Genomic DNA, 26279 nt, shown 5'->3' with positions numbered 1-26279 from the left:
ATCCCAGCAGACACTCACTTCCTCCTTAACTAGTAGGACCAAGTAAGAGGAAAAGAAGAATAAAAGCAAGAAAACTTGAGGGTTGGGATAAAAAATTTTTAATAAGTGAAGAAGTGGAATGAGAAGAACACAGAGCAACACAAGTGACGCAAAGGCAATCACTCACCACCTCCCACGGGTAGACAGACACCCAGCCGGTTCCTGAGCAGAAGATGGCAGCCTCCCTGAGCTCCTCTTCTTCCCCCTTTTCATTGCTCAGCATGACGTTACATGGCATGGAATATCTCTCTGGCCAGTTCGGGTCACCTGCCCAGTTGTGTCCCCTCCCAACCCTGCATACCCCCCACTCTACTCACTGGGAGGACAGTGTGAGAAACAGAGAAGGCCTCGATGCTCTGCAAACTGCTCAGCCACCGCAAAAACACGGCTGTGTTGGCAGCATTGTTTTGGTCGCAGATCTAAACCACAGCCCCATACAGGCTGCTCTGAAGAAACTGAACTCCATCCCAGCTGGATCCAGTATAGCATTAAAGAGCACTGCATAACTTCTGTTGTTGTAGATAAAAAATCCCCAACACACAATAGATTTATTCAAACTTATTTTGCAAATTTAAGACCAGTTCAACTTCCACAGCTGCAGAACCCTGGGGAAGATCACAGCAAGAGAAGCAACCACCCAGCTGTGTGCTGAGCACATCCAGAGGCAGCAGCACCCTCCCTCCCTGCTGCTGTACCCAAACCATTACATACAGACCCCAGCAGAGCAGTTCAGCTGTTGTGCCTGCATTCTTTGCTCAAACAGTCACATCCATCTCCTCTTCTGGGAAAGGACGCATCCCTTTGAAGGATTCTCCCGCCTGGAACGCCCCAATTCCCTCATTTCAAGCTCCCAGAGGTCTGATCCGACTGACAAAGCAACTGCTGGGCCAAAGGGTCTGATATTTATTTTAAGAGCATGAAACAGTATATTTTTTAGACAACCTGGTATAAACACATTTCCTAATACCAACTGGAAAATGTAGAGAGACAAAAATATTCCACGGGCTTATCCAGGTTTGGTGATGTTGCGTGATTGATTAGCATCCAGGAGCAGCACAGAACAGCATCTGTTGTTCAAACTGGTGAGCCACTCGCCATGTAGCGTGCAGGACAAGATTTGCAGACAAAGCATAAGCATGTTCTATGAATTACTTAAATATCCTTTTTGTAGGATTTATAACCGTCTGTCAGCACGTTACTTACTGATGAAACATACCTGCTCATTACAAAAAACCTTCACGCAGATAAACACGCAAAAGAATAAATTGAATTCTAACCTGTCCTACTTCACTGCCTTCATTCACTTATCTTATGTTGATTTTATTGTGCAAATAGTCCTTGCCAATATCATTTTCATTTCTGTATCCGCCACCCTGCTTGTTGATTGAAAAACATTAAAGGCACAAAGCTTCAAAGGCAATGGGACATCCTTAATGAAGTGTCCCCCAAACATGCTCATGGAGGGAAAAAAAAAGGAAATAAACATGTCAAAATTATTCCTGGCCACTGTCCCAACAACCAGCTGTGGTGCTCAGACAATGCTAACCCTGGGAACATTCTTCTTTCTCTACGGGCCTCCAGCTTTGCCTTCTGTTCCTAAGGATATCTGTATTCCTAACTCACTCAGTTTAATCTCAAACTAAGCAAGACCAAGCTGAATTAGTACTTCAAGAGAAAAACAATTAAGCATGACCAAGATTTTAAAGCAACCAGGCTTTTGTGGCGTGACAACCAGTACATTTTCAACCATTTCTCACAAAAATCATGCTATTTGTGGAACACCTATGCTGCCTAAATCATTTCAATCCTTCAAGTTCTGAAACTGAACTTCCACCTGCTTAGGGTAATTAAATATATATATTTTTTTGATAGTGGGACTAACTCCCATGTTATGACCAAATTCAAACTTTGATAGTGATGTTCAGTGTCTCTAAGTTTCATCAGAGTTTAAAGTATCATACAGATACTTTACAGATACAATCATAGAATGGGTTGGGTTGGAAGGGACCATAAAAGATCATCCATTTCCACCCACGCACCCCCCGTCATCCCTGGAGGTGTTCAAGGCCAGGCTGGATGGGGCTTTGAGCTACCTGGTCGGGTGGGAGGCGCCCCTGCCATGGGCAGGGGGGTTGGAATTACACGATCTTTAAGGTCCCTTCCAACACAAACCATTCCACGATTCTCTAAAAGACAGTTGTGTTCTGATTTTTTTTGGGGGGACAAACAGCACGTATTCTGAGATTCTCCCATCAGGCGTCTTCTGACCTAGGGTAAATCCAAGAGAACTGGAAAAGTCTATCTATTTTGAGCACCAGTGGTAAATAACCTAAGTCTATCAGAATGCTAGTCAACATTTTAGCAGTACTTGAATTATACATAATAAAATATCAAGTCACTCAAAAAAGCAACATAAAAATTGCAAAATTACAAATCTAGTCAGAAGGCACTCTGTAACTAAACTTCAGTCTGCAAACTTTGAAAGTGAGAAACCACTGCACCTAAAACCAAAATGTGTGCAGTTCTACAAAGCATGCCATTACACCTGCTGTGGTATGTTTGTTTACACATTACTTTTTATAGCCTGTTTCAAACTGAGGCAGGTAATATTGCCTTAGATAAGTTAAATGAATTAATTACTATCAAATCCTAGACGTATGTAAATTACTGTTATGACAAAATGCATACATGTCTACTCAAGGACAGAACTTGCAGAACTCTGAATAAAAACACAGTTGACTACATTGTCTGAAAGCTTAAAAACCCATCTAATTTGAATTATTCCTTAATTTTATTATAGCTTGTTAAAACCAAACCCACCTTTTCTCCTCACTAAACACACTGAGATTAGGCCCAGTTCTTCCCTGCATCACAACCACGTGCATCACTTGGCCTCCAGCATATTGGAGACATCTAAATCAAAGTTTTCTTTAAGTTAAACCACTAGAAGATCAACATGCACACACACAGAGGACCACACAAGGTCAACATCATGAGTGTACATCCTTTAACTTGTCTTCTGCACAAAAAGCAGGATGTAATTTGCATAGGACTCTGAAACCACATTCTTTTCAAAGAAAATTCATCACTACTGAGGGAATTTTCTACTGCAAAAGGTGAAATTTCTAATGGAGAGCCACGTCCATTACAATCTCAGCACTGCACAAAGTAAATTCAAAACAGGTTACCTTTAATTACAATACAACATGCAATTCCTCACTGTCTTCATCTGAGCAGGAGTGAAATTAAACAGGAAAAAGGAAAGAAGGTCTCTACATCCTATCAGACAGCAAACAGGCTTGCTTCACTACAGTTGTACTCACTTTCAACTGGGTTCACCGGTTTTTTCATAACAAAGTCAAAAGCAAGCCGTTTTGAAAAAAAGCTTTAACCAAAAGCACCACCTTGCTGCACAGGACGCCCAGAACTCCTGCCACGTGTTTAACACATACCCAAGCACACGTGTTAAGCAAGCACTCTTCAGATGAAATTTCCTATGAAATCTCAGGCACCTGGAGATCAAATAAAGGCAATGATAAATGGGAAAAGGTTTAATTTCAAGATATCAGCAGTATCTTTGACCTGTTTAGTTATACTCACTTGGTGCTTTATGGTCCCCACCCCTGTATAATACAGTAGCCATATATATGACTACCGTATCAATAGGTTATGCCGGAATCTGTGTTTAAGTAATACATGGGTAAGAACCTCTGAGCTCCACAACAAAAATATGCACATCTGATAGCCACGTTACCAACTACCTGACAAAGCAGTTAAGAACTGGGCGGCATACTGACTGCATTCCAGTTATAACTACAGCATCATACTCATGAAAACTTCCCAATAAAAATTAAAGGAGACATTTCCATTAAAATACACTCATCTTAAACTTCACTAGCAGAGCAGCACAGTTAACAGGAACACCAACTGGTCTAACTTCTATTTATATAGAAAAGCCCAGGCTTTGGTATGTATGAGAAAAACTAAGAAAAGGGCTGGAACTGCTAGCATTTATTACCTTTATTTATTTCTTCCAAGTATAACTGCACTGAGCTCAAACACAGTTATGCATTCACCATACTTGTCAGTCACTCAATTACTGGGAAAACTTCTGATTATCTGAGTTACAAGCATAATACTGCATCTAAATTAAGCAGAATTACTTGCAGCCTGAGAATTTCACACAGCAGCCAATTAAATGCATGAAATAATACAACAAGGATTATAACAAAGAAATGCCTGTAGCAGGGTAATAAGCTAGCGCTCTTGAATGAAGTATCAGAACTTGGGTTTATCATCAACCCAACCGTGCACAGAACCTCCAGCTACCATCTCTGACATTGTTATTAAAAAAGTTTCTGTATCAGCACATTATAACTCCTCACACCCTAAAACACCACTTGCATCTTGCTGGACACTGAGAAAATGGCATAAAGGGGATGGACAGCAAGCTTCACTCGCATTCTGACAGGTGCCTCCTCCAGGTGAAAGCTGAAGAGCAGCTTGAACCTAGCACACAAACTTTCAGTGCCTTTGCAGAACAGATCACTTCAGATCCCACACCTCTGAAGCCATCATTTTTCAGCAGTACACAGTTACTTGTATTAAAAAGGAAAAGAAAACCTTGTGTTTACTGTTTATAAACCTCAAATTGAAAATCAGAAAGAAAATCAGAAGAAATACGGGATAATTGGACTACATGTCAACAACAGAACTGAGTAATATCCTCTAGATTTTTTTTTATAAGATACGCAGCTACAGCAAAGAAATCAAAAGCAAAAAATAATCCTGAAAGCTCAACTAAGTAGTTCTACATTTAAGCAAGCTTAAAATGATTTGCCAATTACATGGTCAGAAGTGAGACGCTACAGTCAAAATCTGTCTTTTTAATATCATAACCTATTTTCCAAATGAATTAAGAAAAGAATATTTAATGTGAACTAGAAGTCATTCAACGAAGATTCAGCAAATTCTAAACCCACACACTTCATTTGTCACGTATTTGGCTGCTAAATCTGACTCTGAAAGACTGATGTGTTACCTTATTATTATTTTTTAAAAGGATTTCTCTTGGGATTGCACAGCAAGGAATGAGTGTGTAGCCTATCTTACACAGGAAGGAGAGATTTTTATCCTTAAAAACAGGAGGTTCGCCCACATGATCACCTGGGACAGACTTGGCCAGTGCAAGCAGGCTAGGAGGTTATAGGAGCCTGGGAATGTTTAACATCAAGAAAGTAATTACAGCCCAGCAAGATCAGAAGGAATTACACAGGAAATGTGAACAGTAACCCTTTCATGCCAAAAAAAATCATGAAAAATAGAGCTCTCTGCTGCCAAACTACAAGGCTGTACAAACCTATTGCAAAATGCAGGAATGGAAAAAACACTACATATGACTAGGCTATAAATTCCCAATGATGTGATAAAGCTATACTTCCAAGAACAGAAGAAAACCTCTGGCCTTTCCTGTTGCCATGCACATGCTCTGTAATTAAAGCTCAGAAGAAACATGAAAACATTTCCAGCACCACGTAAGAATGGTACGTTGCCTCTTCTAAATTTTTTCTTTTAATTTGATGCTGACCAAACAGCCTCCTCCCTAGAAGGTGGTCAAACATCTTGTTCTTATTTAGTCATGGGAAACTGCCTTCCAAAACAAATAGCACATTATCCAAGCAAGAATACTAACTCTCAGTTATCTATTTTGTAAAACTCAATCTCCCAAATTCTGAAATACACCCCATAGCTCAATGCAATGGGTTCAACTTATCCTATGCATTTGATGGTAGAAGGATTTCTATTCTCTAGAGACACAAATGGAATTTGAGTAGTCTGAGTGTAACGCAATCCACTTACAAAGCCTTCAAGTGCCAGTTTGGAAACTGAACAAGATCATACATATGAGCTCTTCAAACAGACCTGCAAAACATTTTTATTAAGGAAGAGACTTTTTTTTTTTTAAGCTCTCCACTAAAGAAAATTGTACTACTTTAGATCTATTAATAGGTAATGCTACAAAGTATCAGCAAATAACCCTGATCAGACAAGAGACAAGCAATAAATCACCCAAGCGTGGTTTTTTTTATGAATTTGCTGATTAAAAGTTATGAATATATTTTCATTATATTAAACAAAAATAAGATCCCCTACAGTGAGTATGAATGTATAACATATCTCCCCAAAAATGGGATATAAAAATATTTTTCTGATTTAAAAAAATAAATCTATTTATCTTATTTACACAACATGCTTCTTTGTCATTTCAGTTATGAATCAGAACAGCACTACCACTGTGATCACAAACTACATTTGCAGTGCATCTCCATACCAGCACTTTAGCTTTTCCTCCATCTTGTCACCCAGATAATCCCCTCTAGTTCCACTTATTACAGAAGTCTTTCTTCATCTATTCTACTTTATTGTCATTTTATTTCCTTTTCCTTGCCTTCAACTCTAAGATGTGTCTTTGTCATCACAAAGTGCATGAAGAACCAACTCCTTCATGACTGATACCTATCTTCAGCTGACCGTTCAGTGGAACCACTAACTAAACAAACACAGCTTATGGAAACACCAAAATATTAAAAATAAATACACAAGTACATGAGAATTTTGAATTGCGGGCATGCAAACAGGGCATATATGGTGTAAGGAAGAACTAAATCAAGGCCAAAAAGTCATTGCACATTATGGTTTGCACAAGTAGCTAACTGCCATCCTTTAGGAGACAAAACTGAAATATGAAACAATTATTTCCTATTTTACTGAGATGGAGGCTGAAAAAGGAGCAAGCACCATGGCCTCATTTTGGAGGCAAAGGACACTACAATAAAGTTCCACTTTCTCCTGTGCAAAACCTAATCCCACTTCTAAGGGTTGGTGATTTGCAAAACCAAGCCAAGCTCTCCCCAGTCAATACACGTTCTTCTGAGATTACAGTCACTGCTCCTAAACGTCTGCCTCCACAGAAGACTAATTTGTCAGCAGTACAATGTCTGTACAATATATTATCCAAAAAAGTGCAACCGTAGATGCAGCTACACTAAATTTTCCATGGCTACAAACTTGATCCAAATCTGTCCACAACAGATTACACTGCAGATCAGTCAGAAAAGTATTTCCGTATTGCAGCAAGACGCTCTGTCTTCAAAAGGACCTGTGCACATCACGCACAAATATTTCCAGCGATGCTGCCATCACTTTTTCAGCTGAACTATGACAGTGCCAACCTGGATAAAACCTCTTGGTAGTCCAGCAAGGTTAGCTGACCAGGCTGAAGGTCTGCTTGCTGGAAGCCAAGAGCCAACTTGTAGGCCTCTTACCATGCAGATGAACTGATGGCGACAGCGCTGGGAAACGTTTCCTGGACCTCCCTCGTGCAGGCAACACAGCAGAAGCTGAGGATCCCCTTCAATACACACATCTTTAACTGACTCTTCTCTGGACTCTGAAGCTGCGTTGTGGCTCACCAGCATGCACTGCTAACAGGAAATTCTTCTGCAAATCAACCCAATTTTCCTCCTGACCTCTTTAGAGGACCTCTTTAGAATTTTTATCTGAAAAGCGGTAATTTACCACCGTAAATGGAGAGGTTACTGGCATTCGTTTTATTTCCAGAAAGAAATACAGCTAATTTTAAGTGAGGACAGTAAGGAATGTCCTATTCTGGGCCTGTGAACCCAGTTTATAATGAAAAAGGGAATTCCAAAGATACTGTTTTTGAAATTTATTAGGCTTCTAAATTTGCTTAGAGATTTCAACACGTTTAAAACTTTCGCTTTTGGGGGCACCTACAGACAGTCAACTCCACGTGTCAGCCTTCCCATGTAGCCCGGTCCATATTGCAAGTCAAGACACTAAATATTTTCTCCATCTCAGTATAAAACAGTTTGCCAAATATAATTACCAAAGACTGAATTGCTTCCCTCAGATATCTGCACCACATATAAATAAGTAACAGGCAAAGACTGCTAAAGAAAACCTGTAACTGTTATCTGTAAATACCCTCCAAGAAAGTATGTATGGTTATGCTGTGCCAATCAAGTCCCAAAAAATTGCATAGGTTAGTATTATCCATTAACATTTAATTCCTAATAAGTATTTTGGAAATGGTCTCTCTCGTGTCTGATGTCTGAATGTTGTAAGGTCACAACTCAAGTAAATTGTTTTCGTTAATGAACAGCACTCATTTTTAAAAATATAATTCCAGTCACACGAGAAAAGGCTTACACTGCCCAGAATAACTATTTCTGCCATTACTGAAGTGTCCCAGGGTTAAGAAGGACACAGGACACTTAGCCTGCTCTATTTCCTTGACAAAGCAGGGCAGTTCCAACAGTAAATAGATGTCACATTATGACATTATTCTGATTTCATGCATTTTCCATGCTCCGATCAAAGCCCATTACTCCAAAACTTCTGTAGATCAATGTTGTTGTTGTCTTTTTTTTCCTCCTGTTTTCTGAAATGAACAGCTTCCTGAAACTGGAATAGATGTATACAGAACAAATAATTGTATACTGAAGAGTTTCCATCAACTTACTTAATAGTCTTCTTAGTCTAAAGAATTCTCCTGCTTCTCAAAAGTTGATCAGAAAAATCTCTCAAAGATTCCCAAATTCTATAAATGCTGTTTCATTAAAAAAAAAAAAAGAAAAGTAGCTGTTCTATTTTAGTCTTGCAGAGGCAAATAAGCTTATGTGTACTGAAATTTGAAAAAAGTCACATTCCAATGAGCATCAATATTACATAATTTGAAGATTTTTTATACACAAAATGCCTCCGAAAAGGTTTTAAAACTATTACCATTAGATCAATTACGTATCACTAACCAAAGGCTTTTATGAGAAATAGAGTGTGCCTGAAAACCAGCTTACTTTTATGCCAAAGGCTACTGCTAGCGGTACAGTGCACTGTTTAAAGATATGGTCAGTTCCTGCTTCTACTGCTATGCACAGATCAGATGTAAAACAGAATTGTACGCTATTTTCCCTTCTGTGACCTACCAACATCAGAAACAAATTATTTGTATATTTCAAATGTTACCAACTGTTAAATGCATGAAAGATACAGGAATGTCACAAAGTGAAAACACTACTTACTCACTAGTGTACTTTTTTTTTTTTTCCTCAAGGAAATGTGTTTTTCTGCTTGCCTGAAGCAAGACCACAGAACTACCAAGGGGCTGCTCTCAACATTCTAGTAGGTCTTACCCACTATCTGTAAGGACCAAAACCAGACCTCAAAACTGTACACAAGCACCCAGACCTTACATTATTACATGCATGTAAATGTATTACATTTACATATTCCTGTAAATTTAAGGAATATTTACCCTAAATTTGTCAACTCTTCAAAAGGTCTCAGAAAAGCTGCATTTTGCTCTCCCAGCATACCACCAAGTTTGAGCAGAAATTATGAATTAATGTGTTCCAAACAGAATAATTATTATTGTTCTATAAAGAACATGACAATTATTCTGAATAACTAACAGTATATAAAAGCATTATCACAGGTTATGATAGAAGTTATGGTTTAAAAAATAATTTCAATTTCTTAATACAATCTCTGGCAACTGAAAAAACCCTCAGCTGCCCAGCACTTGCTCCATAAGTAATAAGAAGCCTCTCGGTAGCTGTACCTAGACTCCATTTGGCTTCAGCTAACAGAGAAGATACAGAAACCAGCTCCCCTTGCAATAGACAGCCATCTTCACAGCACACTAGTATATAAAGGCAAGTTTAACACTTACATAGCATTCTGAAAAATAAACACGGGTATGACCCTTGCAAGCCTTGATCTAGCCTAAAAGGAATCTATGGTTTCATGCTTCTTTTATAGTGAAATTTCATCAGGTAATAGAAACCTTTAAAAAAAATTGTGATTAAATGATCAAGAATAAAGTCTTTAAATACAGAATCTGTAATTTATAGTTTTTCTGCAGTGTCTGCAGTAAACAAAGGGATTTGACAGCCAGGTGAAAAATACCCAGCAGAAATTAGGTACAAGACAGACATAAATGATGCTAATCAAATTGTGTTAGTTTCAGCATCTCATCTTAAGCAGAAGAGCATTCCTTCAACTGGTCAGAACTGTAAAATCATGCACTCGACAGGATTTACCTGCAGTCTGGATAAACATCACAGCGGTTGTTGACAAAAACTTGGCTTCCTTTTAGGGAATCAAAAAGACTTCACTCAATCCTCTTGGACCAGATGTGACCACAGTTATTTAAGGGCTTGTCACTTTGTCACTAAAAATTGACAACCTAGCCAAGAAATTCAAAATGCTACAGCTAAAAAGCAAGCTGGTTTGTCCCGTTTCCTTTTAGCATGACATCTACATTGTTCATCGGCAAAAAATAAGGAAGACTTGTTCCCAAATGTGAACTGCATATTCCAATCATGACCTTATAAGCCCTGAGGAGAACTGAGCAAGTATACTACATATCTTGCAGATATGAAGCTTCTGACAACTCATTCCACTGCCCTATTTGCCTTTAAAAAAAAAGTCAGACTTTTCCATTATATTCTGATTAAGCGCACAATACTACATATATTCCTTCTGTTTCAAATCTCATCTCTCCTGAAAATGACAACAGTTGCTACAATCACCCCATTAGAGCCAAAAGACCCAAAGCAGGAGGCAGCATGGTTTTTATAAAGCACAAGATTAAGAAGCATTATCTCAAGGAAAATCAGAAGATTTATTACTATCTTCCTCTTCAGATTACTGTATAAGCAACGCTTTTTCATCACAGGAAAAAAAAATTCCTCAGGCTCCACAAAGTATTAAGTACATCATTATCCATGTAAGACAACAGAGTTGGCACAACTCTCAAATATAGCACCCTGTGATCAAAACCACTGCAAATTAGTCTGTGCTTATGTTCTCACAGTCTACAAACTGTACTGCTGCAACAGATAACAGATATTCTTGAAGTGCACATAGGTGATGAGCAAAAAAAAAAAAGATAAGAGAAAGATAAACAAGCAACCATTCCACTAACAAGTTACACAGTGTTTTCAGAATTGTCTCTATCAAGAGAAAGATAAAATACTTCCAGTCCAAAAAATAAAAATAAAAAGGCAGTAACTTTTGAAGCATTCTTCTCATTACAAAAGCAAAAAGAAAGAAACCAAGGCAACAACCTTCCCCAGGATCCCACATACATCTGGCACCCACTTGCTTATGAAAAGACTGGCAACATGTAGCAGTGGCTTTTAAATGCATGTTTTTGAAAAAGTGATGATCCCTGAAAAGTAAAGCTTACTATTTAGATGTTCCGACCATAAGTAACAGTTAAAGTTGACCATTATTTTAGGCTTATCATCCTGACGGAGTACCTCTTAATTACTGAAGTTTTTTCTGTCTTGACAGGGGAATTCTGTGTTTAAGAATCACACAGAGAAAACGTTTCAGTACAAATCTTGGCTGCTCTAAACCAGAAAAATATCCCACAGGTCACTGAGCTACCATCTCTAAGATGAGTTCCCCATAATTAAGGCATCAATTATAATTCCGCAGGCATGTGCTGTTTTATAAATAAACTCCACAACATGAGCTAGAGGAAAGAATGCCTGTGTCAACGCACCAAGCCTTGCAACATGGCAAGGTTTGAACTGAATGCCAACTCTGAATGTTATAGCACGGATTCTATCACGGAAAAAAATAGGAGGAAGTCTTCCCCCTTACTGCCTTCCCACCCAGATTCCCACAAGCTTTCTGAATCGTTTTATTCCTGTCACAGCACCTCCCCGACATCTGCTCTTTGCTACTCTAGAGCCAAATACAACAAGTTTAAGTCAGACTGTTGCTAAATACACACAAAAAAGTAAGAACTGCACCCTCCATTAAATGGATTGAAAAGGACATGGCAGTGGGAATGAGCAAACGCTGATCCTATAGTCTTTTCCTGCTGAACACTGCTTTTTAAGCTTTTGTTTATCACTGGGGTTTGTATCTGAGCTTGTAAGAGCCTGTAAATGTAGTTTCTAGGACTTGAACCATACCAAGAGAGAAAACTGGCACAGAGACAAGCACGTTCGTTTAATAAAGATACCCCCACTGCTATCTTTCATGATTTTTTACACAGTTGCTAGAAGTTGGCTGGATGACACCAAAAGCCAGTGTTAGCTCATCTCACCCTCCCGAAAACCTCCATCACTCCAGGTACAGAATAAACTCGTGAACTGACTTGGATTAAAGTACTTCAGGAACACCTACTCAAGGCGTGAGTCCAGGCAACAGAAAAATCAACGCCGAATAGAACAATGTCTCACAGAACCATTAGGGTTGGAAAAGCCCTCCAAGATCATCTGGTCCAACCATGCCCCTACACCAACGTCACCCACTAAACCACGTCCCTAAGCACCACGTCCAACCTTTCCTTAACACCCCCAGGGACGGTGACTCCACCACCTCCCTGGGCAACTCGTTCCAATGCCTAGCCAGTCTCACTTTCTATAAGAAAACTCCTAAATTAAAATCATCCCTGGAATGCAGAGCTCACTGTTTTATCAACATTAATATATCCTTTCTCCATTTGCCAACCTAATTTCCCAGAATGTTCCCGTACTCTTGTATCACGAACCAACAGAATAAAAGCTCCTGAATTACTTTTTTCAAACCATTCATCATTCTGGGTATTTGTGTTACATTTCATCTTTTTTTTGCCTTTGAAAGGTTAAACAACCTAACTTTTTTCAATTTCTCTTCATACAAGCAATTTTCCACCCCCATACACACCACTCCTTTAGCTTTTTCCCTCAATCTGCTCTCCTCCACACCTCCCCTTTTCCAGGAGGTATCCAGCACCACATGCTATACGACGGCATGATACTGATTTTTACCATAGTTTTTCATTTTCTATACTATTTTCCACCACACATTTTACCTAAGCTAATGTTTGTTTACTCTGATTTCAAGTATAAAGACAGCTCAGAAGTTAACCAAACTCTCAGGAACAAGATTCTTCGCTCACAGTCCCCTGCTTTGAAAATGTGCTATCATGAATGTTTGAAGTCCCATTATTTCAGGCCAGGTAGCTTTGCTCTCCTCTTCTTCAGCATAATTCCTTGCTCATTTCTAACCCATTACAGTCCCCAAATCTCTGTTATATGCTTATTAGAATACCTTTCCAGAAAGAAAATGACTGATTTATGAGAAGATAAAGACAAAATAAGCAAAGGTAACTGCAGAATTGCAGACTTTTCACCATCAGGACTTCCGTTAGGCAGTAACTGTGCTTCTGCATAAGAACAACTCCATAATGCGATACAGCAGACTTGCCCTTTGAAAAAATTTAAGATTTTAATAGACAACGTAACACGTGTATATATGAAAGAGAACATTCTACATCCCACTAACCTTACAAGAACTACAGTAAACACCCGAGTTACCTTAATAAAACATCATAGATACTATATTGTCCGTTAAAGGGAAAATATCCAGTCAAAATTAGGCAAAACTTTCCAAGAAAAAGGCACATCTGAAGCTGTGAAGTCACAACTGCCTATGGCTACTTTTCTCTGAAAGCTAAAAAAAAAAAAAAAAGAATCAAAACATCTCAATTGTTTTTCCTCTGACAGGAACAGTATTGTGAAGTTTGTTTAATATTGCCATTTAGGGAAAAACATAATAGTGATTGACCCAACTCTCTGTTCCTAAACACTTTACTAGAAAGAACAAACCATTTTTGAAAATAACAGAAAACAGCTGAAGGCATTTGGGTGGTCTCAGTTTCAGTCCTGAAATGCAGATCAGTACTTCCTTTCCAAATCCAGTAACAATTCATCTTCCTTCTTCAGTAAAGCCTCCAAATTGCTTATGACAACAGCAATAAATCCCACTAAATATCCATATTACTAATTTAGGAGATTTTACTGACAGATTGGTAACTTAAAAGTGCTTGGTTCATCAGACACAGAGCATATCTGCACAACAAGCTATGCAGCTTTTTATAGACTGGTCCTTTTGGATTCTCTAACAGTATTTTGGGGGGTTCACGTACTTTTAAGAGAGTGCATGTCATTAACAGAGACGTTGAACGTTGGATTGAACACTGATATTTAAACTCTACTGTCTCACTTCCTAAAAATATGAATCTACCTTATTTCTTCACCACCTGCTCTGTTTTAACTGAGCTAACAAAGACCAAGAACTGTCAGAATCTCATGTCTTCGTGTATGTAGTGGTACTTCACTGAAACAGCAGCCTGATACAAACCTGAGATTTACAGGCACTCACAGAAAACTGACAGACTGTAACCTCACTTAAGGAGGTAAAACCACTCAGGGAAGGCCAAAAAAAGCCTGACATTAAGTTTTGTACTATTGCTATTTAAAATCAATGACACGAAGAATTCTGAAACAACTTACAAATCAGTAACAGGAAAAACCCTGCTTTCTATTTCTCATCCAAAAGAATCACAAACGTACACATAAGAAAAGCAAAGTGGCAAAGAAGCATGACTACAGCAAAAATCACATCGGTTTAAACTGTAATCTGTCACCATATATAATTTATGAGACTGTTCTTCCTAAGCAACAGTCCTTAGAAAAGCAGAGTTCCTTTCAGTTGTCACTTGTAATGGTCAAGTAACAAACCAAGTAGTCAGAAGATGCACCCTTAGGGCTTTGTTTGGTTTGGTTTCTGCTGTTTTAAAGAGGGCAAGTGAAACCATTAAATAACTCCTACAGATATTCCAACCTTCACTTACTGGTAACATCCAACTTCGTGCGGGAGACTGAGTAGGGAAGTGTTTCTGGCTGACCTGCCAAATTCAACCAAACAGCAAAAATCCTCTATGAACTTAGAAGCCGCCTATCATCCCAAACCAATTCCACTGAGAGGTCCAGGTAAGCGTTTCAGGTGTGGTGTCATTCTCCTGACAACCCTTGCACCATTTAAATCAAACATTTTCTGAGCTGCTTTTCCATCTCAACGCACCTGCCTGTCTCAGCAAGAAGCCAAGCAGGCCACAAGAACGCTCCTGTTCTTTCCACCTTCCTGCCTCCTCAGAGACTTACTGTGACAGGGGCATTTTAGCAGGACTGGGACACTGCAGCTCAAAAGCTTGTCTCAGCACGTGACCCCTCTCTGGCATTAAACATGATTATGTTTTCTAAACCAACAGTCTTGTTCTTGGCCTTTCTGAAAAATAACACAGGACTAAGCCACAGAATGAAACTACAGGACACATACAGAGACGTTAACATCCCATCGCATCCACCAAAAGTTACACTTAGAAAAAAAAAAGTAAATAGAGATATAAACATTACTCACAGTACTCAGTACTGCAGAATTTTACACTTTATACAATCCCATGAAAAAAGCTTAACCACAAACAAAGTGACCACAATGCATCACAGCTCCGAAAGATGCACTGAGCTATGTATTACTTCCTTTCCATTTGTGCACTGCTTGTAAGCATATTGACAGCTCAATGCTAAGCCTGTTTCAGTAGCAGGACTCTGGCCAGCCTGCCCTCAGGCAGGACTTTCAGTACAGTACACCCTTCAATAAAATGGCAAAAAAGAACCAAGAATAGAAAGAATATTTCACAAGCTTATGTGAGGAAATGGTTCTTTCCTAAAGCAGTAAAAAGACTGAAGCGACAAACCAAAAACAGCCTCTACTTGTTAAATGCACAGCACAGTCGTACCACTGTTAGATGCATGGTGTTTTGATTACACTTTTGGTATTAATTAGCAAGAATTATCAAATTATGATGTATCGCTACACAAACTGTGATAACGTTTCCTAAAACATTTAATTACGTTATAAATACCCAGGAAATCAGTCCTTTAATAAAAAAAATGCTTGAATACCACTCCCACTGAGTTTAATCAGCTTATTAAGGACAAACCAATACCTGCAAACATTGTGCTATAGGAATTCAAAGACACAATTAACAAACATCACGTGAGGAATAGGATGGTTTCTACCCAGCTGTTCTGTGCGTTTTCATGAAGTAATATAGAGAAAATAAAAGATGACATGATTCTACAAATACCATTTTAAGTTAACAGTAAGAACCCGTTTGCTATGCCAGCAAGAGAAAGCAGGGAAGCAAAAAGTGACTGTAAGTTTTTATTTCCAAAATCTTTTTAAAAAAATCATTAAAGCTGTACACCATAGGTATTTTTAATATTTACGTTGTACAGTAGTTCACACTTCATTCAACTCTGATAATAACAATATGCAAATATACTTCATAAGGGCTCAAGTATTATCCAAGCATAACTGTTCTGTTATTTGTTAATATTTGTCTTGTAAAAACGTATGTTCATATTTTATTTTATTTTTTTAAGTAAAAAATGCGTTCTGGTTCTCCATAAGTCAATGTTTCATTTTTATCGTTATAATTAAGTCTAAGCAAATAAGGACGAAAATCTTAACTTGACTGCAGATAAGGATAAGCATTACAAAATCTTTTAGTGCTGCTGAACCAATATTTTCTATGGAAATTTTGAACACAGTTCCATTGGAATATACCAATATACCTTGACGACATTATAGAAATGATTCAAAAAAACTCAACACCATCATGTAAAGCATGGAAACAAAAACTGTCGATGTAAAGAGGAAATTGCATAAATTGAGTGAATCTTTCTTTGACCCCATTTGAACAGAACATAGAACACAAGATTCTGAAAGACTTTGAGGTATTTTCTCAGTCCACTTTTACAATAGTATAGAAGCACACAAACCATAGGAACAGGACATTCTAAAATTTCCATTCAAAGAATGCAGAACTAAAATGCATCAGCTACATAAGGCTGTCAGCATCTAATTTTTTAACCTAAGCTAAACACACAGTAGATTACTAGAATTGAAAGGAGGTAAGCTAGCTAGATCTACCATTAGAAAGAGGTGCTTCTTATGAAGTATCTGAATACTGAATTCAAACCATACCTTACAATATGCAATCTCTTTGTGCTCAGGCAAATACAGATTAAAAAAAATAGAATATTCTGCAAGGATATTAAGTGTATTCTTTCAGAGTACCCACCTTTCACATCCTGTTCCTGCTACGGCCAATAAAATACTTCATCCGTCTTAATCCCTGTTTTGAAGAAAACAAAAAACAGAAAGTCCCAGTATCTCAGGAAATGTATTTAGCAAAGGATAGAAAATCATATTAAATAAGAGAGGCATAAATTTTAGAGAGCAGTAAATAAACAAGAATTCTGCTAAAACATATTTGTTCTCAATAGATCAAATAGAATGACATCTTCTTTGAGGCTTACCATATGTTTACAGTGATTTGAATTAGAAATTACAGTAATAAATACTTCAATTAATATTGTTAAAGTAACTGATGAAGTTAACACATTCCTGATTTGACCATTTATTTTTTTTAAACTGTAAGTTTCTATAATTGTAACTGTACTAATGTTTTCAGCAAGCTTCAGATCGAAGTTGTACTTCCGTCACTTGACCATGCATTTCATTTTGACCTGACAACATCCAACTCATTAGGTACAAATAAATGCATGAAACTATCACCATTTTCATATAAAGATTTAAAACATTAAACCACTTCCATAAACAATATTACCTCTTCAGATACAAATGCTGGTAACACCCCAAGTCACTGATGAAGAACATTCTGTTGGTCTAACGCAGCATAATCATTGAACCTGTACATTAAAAACACATATATATATATCAGTTACTAAGTATATCTGAGGTTTCATATGAGAAAGTCAAAATACCTCATCGTACACTGTTTTTGCTATTTCCAACATTCTCACAAATGAGAAACTGATGCATAGGAAACTAGTGTTTCCTTCTTGAATACTTCGAAAAACACCTTAGTTACAGAATATCTGGTTACCTCAAAGTTTATTACTTTAGCAGCTCGAGCAAAGGTTAAAAACATTCGGATACAGTGTTAGTTTTATTCTGATGCCCCAGCTACCTTTCAAGAAAACCTTATACTGGATCATTACAAAAAATATTAAAAACTTGCACCATAGCTACTATAAAATTTTTCCTTCCTTTTCCTTTCTGATTTTTGAGAAACTTTAACCTTGAAAAAAGTCAGATTCTTTTAGCAAATGAGTCAGAAAAAAGATATGCTCTCATCCCTTAAATGTACACTTTGTTTTGCATAAAAATAGCTTAAAAAAAATAACTACACATAAAACTAGTACTAGAAATACATTGGTATGGTAAGATTAGACTAAAAAAACAGGCAGCTCAGTATCTTGGTTGCCGAACGGCCTTGTGAAAAACAAGCTGTGCACAAGAGCTACTGAGATTCGAGGGAGCTGTGCATTTACCTCATCTTATCCTTCTATTCGGTCTTTTATTATGGAATAATAATACGAAGGACCATTATTAACGGCACGTTACAGGTTGAAATAAATGAATACAAGCGAATTTAGGACTGCAATTCCTGAACTACGCCAGGTACGCCGCGCAGCAGCGAAGGACTGACAGTTGCCTGTGACTTGAGGTTATTAAATAGCTGCAGATACAGCTAAAACGGATAAAATAAAGCAGCTGAGCGCCCAGCAGCGACGTGAGGCGCACCGGACTGCCCTGAGAGGCAAGATTTGGCACCCAGGTTGCAATGCAGGCACGGAACCGGGCAAGCCTCTGGCCAGGGGGTGCCTCTGGGGCCAAGCTCCCTCAGGGGAGGCTCCATCCCACCCGGCAGGGCGCCCGCCAGCCCCGCCGCCTCCACACGGCCCCGCCGCCCCCTCACAGCCCCGCCGCCCCCCCTCAGGCGCGGGCCCCCCCCGCCCCGTCCCGTCCCGCCGCGGGGGGCAGGGAACTCACACGCGAGCCCCCTCCGCCTGCTGCGTCACGCCTCCGCGACGTCACAGCGGCGGCGCGCGGCGGCGTCACCCGCCGAGGGAGTCCCGGCGCGGCGCAGGCGCGGTGGTAGCGCCTCGCGGCCGGGTGGGGTGGGGGGAGGGGGTTGGCGGGAAAGGCGCTGAGGGGGCGGTGGGGACGTGGGGGGGGGCGGGTACGGGGTTGGCGGCTGCTGGTGGCGTGTGGTGGGGCGCTGCTGGGGGGGCCGGCTCCCCCGGCGGGCATTGACTGCCGTTCGTGCCTCCCCTTCCACATCAGCCATTGCTTCCGGGGAGGCTGAGGGCAGCACGCATCTGCCTGACACAGTGCCTCAACTTCCCACATACCTGACATGGCACCTCGCCTTCCCCACACACCTGACATGGTGTCTTGCCTTCCCACTTACCTGACATGGCGCCTCGCCTTCCCCATGCCCGAGGTGGTGCCTCGCCATCCCACATACCTGACGTGATGCCTCCCTCACCTTCCCATGCACCTGACACGGCACCTTGTCTTCCCACATACCTGACATGGTGCCTCACCTTCCTCACGCCTGACATGGCGCCTTGCTTCCCCCACGCGCCTGACATGGTGCCTCGCCCCCCACACACACCTGACATGGCGCTCCTCATCCCCACACCTGACACGGTGCCTCACGTTTCCACATACCTGACATGGCACCTCATCTTCCTCACTCCTGACACGGCCACACACCTGACACGGCGCCTCGCCTTCCCACACACCTGCCATGGCGCCTTGCCTTCCCACATACCTGACATGGCACCTCACCTTCCCACATACCTGACGGGGCACCACGCCTTCCTCACACCTCACGTTGCGCCTCGCCTTCCCCACACCACTGGGGATGTGGAGGGAGCCCGGCTGCCAGCTGGCCCCGGAGCTGAGGGGCTTCAAAAGGGTGGTTGGTAAAAGGAGGCTGTGGAAAGCACAGGGGTTGTTCTGGGAAACGGGCAGGAAGGACCTGCAAACGCTTGGTCAGAGGGAAAGAGGGGAATAAAAGTGTCACGGAAACAGGGCACCGTGGAATTTAAGGGGAGGCTGAAGGGAGGGATGAGTTAGGTAGGAGGGAGATCAGAAAGTGCAAATGGAGGAAGTGCAGGATACGTAGATGAGCAAAAAACACTCAGAGAAAAAGATTTTTTTCTTATTATTATTCCTCTAACCTTCTGTTCTTCAACAAAGCCGATGCTTGCAGGGGGAAATAAATGACTTCTACCTGCAGGATTTCAAAGATTAATGGAGCCACCTGCTTTCCCAGAACCATCCTGTGATACAGGGCTGTCTCCATCATCACAGCCTGCTCTCTTGTATGTGCTCTGCCAGGACGCCCTGACCTCCTGTGAGCCCACACCTAGCACAGCTGTTTTGTTGTGCCGTAGTGGTTGCTGAAAAGGGGGATGACAAGGACCCACCAGCCACTGCTGGAACAACGAGTATGGGAATTTGCACTGGCACAGCTCCTGGGAAGTGGGAGCAGGAGAAATGGGGTTGGGCTAAACATTTAATTCTGCTGTCTTTAGCTATCATGTGCTTAGAATTACACCGCTGCTGTGGTGTTTAAGTCCATCAGAAATGGCAAAAATAGGGGTCAGAGTAGAAGAGGATACAAGGAACAATGGAATTCTTTCCAAATTTCCACATCTCTCCACATGTACCTGAGGCTGAAATTTGAACTTTGCCTTTCCAAACCACAAATGAAGCATAATTAGCATATGATGGTTGCTGATTTATTGCATGCCACTTGGAGAGACATAAAACATTCATTCTGGTGTGCAAATGTGTTTGTGCCTTTACTAGCTATTAATTTTCATTAAAAAATATAATAAAATACTACAATGGATTTATCTGTTGTCAGTGAGAGAAAAAAAGATACCTGATGATGATGGTGAGACAGTATAAACTTCCAGTGTGGACTGTTTTATTCACAGAAAAGATCAGTTACTTCTAGTAGAGCACATTCATTTTCCTAAAACCACATTTCACAATAAACTATAAGAACTTTGTAGCAGTGGTAATTTTTCTTAGTCTAGAATATCACTTTTTAAAACAATACTGGGAAAAAATCATTTTAACTCTTGTTGAAGGTAACATTTTGTGTGGAGTAGCACATCAGCATCATAGTTTATGATACTCTGAACTACTGCTTTTTGAATATTTTATGGAAAAGTGTGCCAGGGATCTCAATTCCACTTTATAAGTTTGTTTTGAGAATGACATTTTCTTAGAAGCAATATAAGTTTATACTTACCATAGAAGTTAAATAGAACTTGATAACCAATGTACAGTCACTACAACAGAAAAAAAATTAAAGCAGTAGTACCTGATGAAGTTATTACTTTCTCTTTTAACAAACTGTGATGGACAGAGATAATAATTGTTTTAAAGATTGCATTGGTAATCATTTAGAATAAATAAATAAATGTAAAGAAATTTCTCCTCCATCCTTTGTATAAATTATAAGAATGGTAATGGACTATCACGTACAATAAACTGAAAAGTGTGCCTACATAATTAAAAATTTTATGATCATATGAGAAACTTTCATATAGTATAAACTTGCACTCCTTAGAAGAGTATTAGTAACTTAGGGTTATAAACTGGCAAAAAAATTAATGGTACTAAATCTCACATTCTTTTTTCATGCTTAGCAAAGTAGTATATTTTCAGAATTAAATCAATAGATATGTTTGCACAGTAATGCTTTTGCCATATATCAACACAAATAGGAATGCCAATACACTGTAATAAAAAGTGAACCACTGTGTTCTGTAGTGCTATGAAATGAAGCCTTTATGGGGAGAGTAACTTGCACAGACAACTGTAATACCTCCCTCCCTCCATAACCAGTGAAGCTTTAGAACATTAGCTTGCTAAATTTAGTGTACATGGAGGAATTTTATACCACATTTAGGGAAAATCCCGAACACTCACAGTAAGGGTTTACTGCACAGAATTAGGTTGGTTTAGACCAGGTAGAGTATAGTTTGGGTTAGTTCGGGGTTAGATAATTAAGCATGGAGTACTGCAGCAGCCTTTGACAACACCATTTTTGTAAAGATTAAGGTATTTCAATTCACTGCAGTAGAGCACAGGCTCAAAGAGTTTGGGGAGCTTGGGCAACACCAAACACAAGCATTGAAAAACCTCTAAGTACCAGGCTTCTCCTGCATCCCTCAGATTAGGCTTTCCGGTGACTATTTGTACCCCTTAAATACCTAAGACTGTTAGGCTTTAATGACCTAAGACTGTTAGGCTTTAATGTCTCGACTGCAGTTCCCCTAGTTTTGAAAAAGCAGTGATAATTCTGACTTATGGTGAAGATGCATTAATAAATATGAGGAAAAGTCTTTGAAGTTGAAAAATATAATGAGGTTTAAGTCTATTCCTTTTTGTCATCATTAGACTGTCAAACTTATAAATGCTGAAACACTGCTCTTGGGAGTGAGGGGAGAAATGTTACTTAAGATAAAGAAGGCAAGATCCTCAACTAAGGAGAACAAACAAGATAAATGAAGGGGGTGGGGGGGAAGGATTCCCAGAAAGAGTATATCTAAAAAGATGCAACTTGGTAAAATGAGAAGAAAGAAATAAATGCTTGGAATTGGAATTCCCAGTAACTGGAAGGGCAGTTACCAAGAAAGACCTTCTCATAAAGTTCAAAGTCAATGGGTGTTAAGAGAACACGTCAGAGATGTCTGGTCTGCAGTTTATCTCCTGACGTCTCAAATGGATCAATGGTGCACTGTGAGTTTCTGTTTCTTCTCCTCGACTGTAAGAGGGACCTATGGCAACTCACTCAGGTGAATCCCACCTCTGCAGCCCTCCGACACCGCTGGTGTAAGGGGATGGCTGAATGAGGGTTTTCAGATCTTGATCTAATCTTAAAACGGACTGCACAAGAAGACTGGGACTGGGCAAAGATCCAGACGTGAATTAGATGATAGACTTCAGTCTGCTGAAGTGGAAGAAGATGGACTTGCAGGAGTAGGAGGGGTCAAATTTAGGGACAGTAAGCATAATAGTCTTGCACACAAAAGCACATCCCATTCCAAATTCTGGAATTGATCCAAAATACTTAATTTTCATATTTCCCCTTTTGTAACTATATATTTGCAGACTAAAGGTCAACATTTTTTTATTATTATCTTCATTCGCACAGAAGCTGAGAATCCATCACTGCTAGCGTGTAGCCCAGTAGCCAAAATGACAATGGTCATAAGTGGTGGATCACCCACCTAACAATAAAAAGAAAGCAAACACATGGCAATTGCTCATTTAGTGAACCTTTGGTTCTGTTAAAAAAAAAAAAAAAAAAAAAAAAAAAAAGATGGGGACACATAAGTGAGAACTGTATCATAATACATAAGTGTATAAAAGCTAAAATAATATTAGTTGACATTTCCTACCTTCTCAGGATGTGATTTCTCAACCTCTAATATTCTTTCAACATAGCTTTTATGTTGTGATATGTGGAAGGCCAGAATTTATGTCCATTATTATTGCTTCATACAAGAGAGTAGGAACATATTTTAAGTATTTATTATTCTTCTTTTGAGGTGACACTTTCAAAAGCTTCTAAGAAATCATAAAGTAAAAAAAATCTCTCTTTGAACTGATTTTTTACCAGCTTAGAATGACTGATTTTTCAAAGACAGCAATAGATTTCAGCAACATGAAAGGTTTGACTGGTGATGCCAAATAAAAATTATTTTTTTAAAAAAAACAACAAGCTGCTTGTTCTAAAGTTTTCATTTTATGCCCAACAAGTTGATCTCTGTCCTTCAAGGTAATAAAATACTGTGACAAGCCAAGAACACATAGTTCTTGTCTCTTTTTTTTTGTTGTTTTTCTAAATGAGAAGCCAAGGAAACCCGCATGACTGAGAGGAAACCTGCAGGCTTGCAAGTAGGAGGAAGTAAGCTCAATTCTCTCAGCATCAGTCTTCTCTTCTCTTCTCTTCTCTTCTCTTCTCTTCTCTTCTCTTCTCTTCTCTTCTCTTCTCTTCTCTTCTCTTCTCTTCTCTTCTCTTATTACAGCTGTGGACTAAGAAGGTTCTACAAAGAATTATATCAATGTGAAGTAAAAAAAAAAAAGCAGAACATTTTGGAAATAGAAAAATAAGAGTCAGATGTAAGTATGTAAAGAAAAAAAATAAAAAATGAGAAATGAACTAATACTTAATATATGGGGAAAATAAATTTTTGTAAACAGAATAAAGAGAAGAAAAGGGAAACTGAAAATAGGCACAAGAAATTGGTGGAAAAGAGAAACTGAAAATAGGCACTGAAAATAGTTAAATGAGAAGGACAGAAATGAATGATTCAGCAGTAGCAATGAGAATGTTTTGTATCCATTTGGAAAGCAATTTCCATAAAGGCTGGACAACTTGGAAGTACCAAAAGGTTAATAAAAATGGTTGCTCCTAAAAAGTAGTTAAAGAAACATTTGAAAAATGGGTAGAGTCAGAAGTCAGTCGGACAGTCCAGCTGCTATGCATCCTAAGGGATAAAGGGTATTTGTTAAAAAACTTCCTGTAGCACTTGTCAATGAAGCCTGAAAAGAGGGATGCAAATAGTAGAAGACTGAAAAAATCCCAATATGGTATCTTTTTTTTCCACAGAAAGAGTAGAAATTACATTGTAATTGCAATCCAATAAATAATACTTCATATATCTTATTCTAGAAATGAAGGATACTAATAGATAATACTGTACTTTAGAGTCTGAAGTATTACACTCTTATTTAATTTAGGAGGAAATTCTCCACTCAGAGGGTGGTGAGACCCTGGCACAGGCTGCCCAGAGAAGCTGTGGATGCCCCATCCCTGGAGGTGTTCAAGGCCAGGCTGGATGGGGCTTTGGTCAACCTGGTCTAGTGGGAGGCGTCCCTGCCCATGGCAGGGGGGTTGGAACTGGATGGGCTTTAAGGTCCCTCCTAAACCAAACCATCCTGTGATTCTTTTGGCTTAGAATTTTGAGTTAGTTCATGAAGTCAACACATTGATAGTGAAGAGATGCTTCAATAAATCATGAAAATAGACCCCTTGGGATGAAGAATACAGCTCAGAAAGAGACATGTCAAGGCAGTGGCTAGAGCAGGAATCCTGCATGGATACCTCTCCTTTGAACACCTGGTGATCCATGGTGATGATGCACTACTAGCTTTCTAGACTCTGTTCTCATAAAAAGCCTCATTTGTGTGTGTTTTTGCAGCATGTTTGGGCTGTAGTACAAGGATATGCCTCTGTCTGTTTCAGTATAAGATAATGCAGAAGACCTGCTCTTTGGGTCTTCACTTCTTGCAGGAACTTGTCCCAAGATACAGGCTGCAGGGCACGTACTGGAAGTACGAAGGTAGCATACATACAGCACTGTCTAGCAGAGCTTCAGTATTCAGGGTAAGGGAATTGCTCTTGAATCACAAGATTCAAGGAATTGCTCTTGAATCACAAGATAAACCATGTAATGGTTTATCTTGTAATGAAAATGACATCTCCTGGGTTGCTTCTGGACTTGATTCACATCATCCTACATCATCCTATCTGTCTCTGCAAAATGTGTGGGCGCTGTATGTGTGGGAGACTTTACTGAGAGGAATTTTTTTCTGTTTTGTTTTAACCTCAAGAAATTTAAAATATTTCATTAATACCTCTTCAAGTAGTTCTTACATAATATTTCTTTTCTCTCATTGTAAAGAAATCATTCAAGTACTTTCTCTGTACGGTACCCAGTGAGCAAGAAAACTACATTTTCCTTTTCCACTGAGGCGAGGAAGCCCTACTGCTATTGCAGGGGTTTGCAGAGGACCCCGGCCAATCTGTTCGGCTCAGACTGTTAAATAAGATGGAGACTCCTCTTACAGGCAAACCAGATAGGGGAGGGGTCCTGGTACGGAACAGCTGAGTGTCACTGAGCTATGGGCAGTCTTATTTGGAAAGTTTTTTTTCTTGTCTGCTCTACATAATGTGTATTTAAAGTTGTGTTTATTGTTGTTTTCTTTTACCATTACTGGCAATCTGTAACTTCTACATCCCTTGATTCTGTGTACTCACTACACAAGAGAGTTATAAATACAACTAAATTTATTTGGTTGACTTCTGTGTTTATACAGCTCCCAGTGAAGTGAGGCCACTGAACTAGAGAACCAACTCTCCAACCGGTTCTCAAACACTGCAGCATCACACTGTCATTCTTGGCACAGGAAGCATGACCTCTTGTCCCACAGTGGCCAGGCATATTACCAAGAGCTTTTATCATAGCCGAATACTCCACATTTAATTAGTAATATTTTTTCACAGCCATGCTTCTACAGGGCATTTTTCTTTTTTGTTTCCATGAATACATCTATGGCCCACAAATAGAAGAAAGAAATCAAAGGTCCTCATAAAAGTTTGCATTTCTGGAAAAATA

The 26279-nt window shown here is 39.4% G+C and overlaps 1 protein-coding gene across 11 annotated transcripts in view; it reads right to left on the bottom strand.

Annotated features, from left to right (window-relative positions):
* ZNF438 (zinc finger protein 438) overlaps positions 1-18929 on the bottom strand; it is a 47855-nt gene extending 28926 nt beyond the window's left edge. For 10 of the 11 annotated variants that reach the window (XR_007707786.1, XR_007707788.1, XR_007707787.1 and 7 more), the window contains exons 1-3: positions 18835-18929; positions 17606-17687; positions 17057-17110 (exon numbers count right to left, since the gene is read on the bottom strand). The gene's annotated coding sequence lies outside the window, so the exon portion shown is untranslated. Of the gene's footprint in view, positions 1-17056; positions 17111-17605; positions 17688-18332; positions 18456-18834 lie in introns of those variants that run through there. The other variant, XM_035545195.2, reaches the window with a different exon arrangement.
* Positions 18930-26279: the final 7350 nt, after the last annotated feature.

The sequence above is a fragment of the Cygnus atratus genome, chromosome 2 (assembly GCF_013377495.2).
Source record: "Cygnus atratus isolate AKBS03 ecotype Queensland, Australia chromosome 2, CAtr_DNAZoo_HiC_assembly, whole genome shotgun sequence".
Lineage (NCBI taxonomy): Eukaryota > Metazoa > Chordata > Aves > Anseriformes > Anatidae > Cygnus > Cygnus atratus.
Note: the sequence above shows the minus strand (reverse complement) of the source record. Positions and strands in the feature narration are given on the sequence as shown.